Source organism: Odontomachus brunneus, unplaced genomic scaffold (genome assembly GCF_010583005.1).
Source record: "Odontomachus brunneus isolate Ranch 3 - 2012 unplaced genomic scaffold, Obru_v1 Obru_scaffold_138, whole genome shotgun sequence".
Taxonomy (NCBI): domain Eukaryota; kingdom Metazoa; phylum Arthropoda; class Insecta; order Hymenoptera; family Formicidae; genus Odontomachus; species Odontomachus brunneus.
In genome coordinates this window covers 63676-64010 of record NW_022639588.1, presented here as the reverse complement: position 1 = coordinate 64010, position 335 = coordinate 63676, and the positions used below count along the sequence as shown (strand labels likewise).

At 51.3% G+C, this 335-nt stretch overlaps 1 protein-coding gene across 15 annotated transcripts in view; it reads left to right on the top strand.

Annotated features, from left to right (window-relative positions):
• LOC116850228 (guanine nucleotide-releasing factor 2) overlaps positions 1-335 on the top strand; it is a 366959-nt gene that overhangs the window by 328299 nt on the left and 38325 nt on the right. The window lies entirely within an intron of this gene.

Below are 335 nucleotides of genomic sequence, written 5' to 3'. Positions count from 1 at the left end.
GATGCCTTCGGCCGACGTGCGACCGTGACACTCGCGAATCGTATCTCGCCGCATCCCTCCGCTCATAGCTACGAGACATAGCGAGTCTATGTCTCGTAGCTATGAGCGGAGGGATGCAGCGAGATACGATTCGCGAGTGTCACGGTCGCACGTCGGCCGAAGGCATCTTTCTTTCCGCTGCCGCTTTCTGTACGCTGATTTGTTGAGACAAAATAATTAATTTCTCAAAAACTATTGCGAATATCGCAAAACGGCACAGGACTTTCTTGCTCACCTCAATCCGTTCTACGTTCTCACCAAGGGTCATCATGGGACTTCGGGACACCCTGTATATA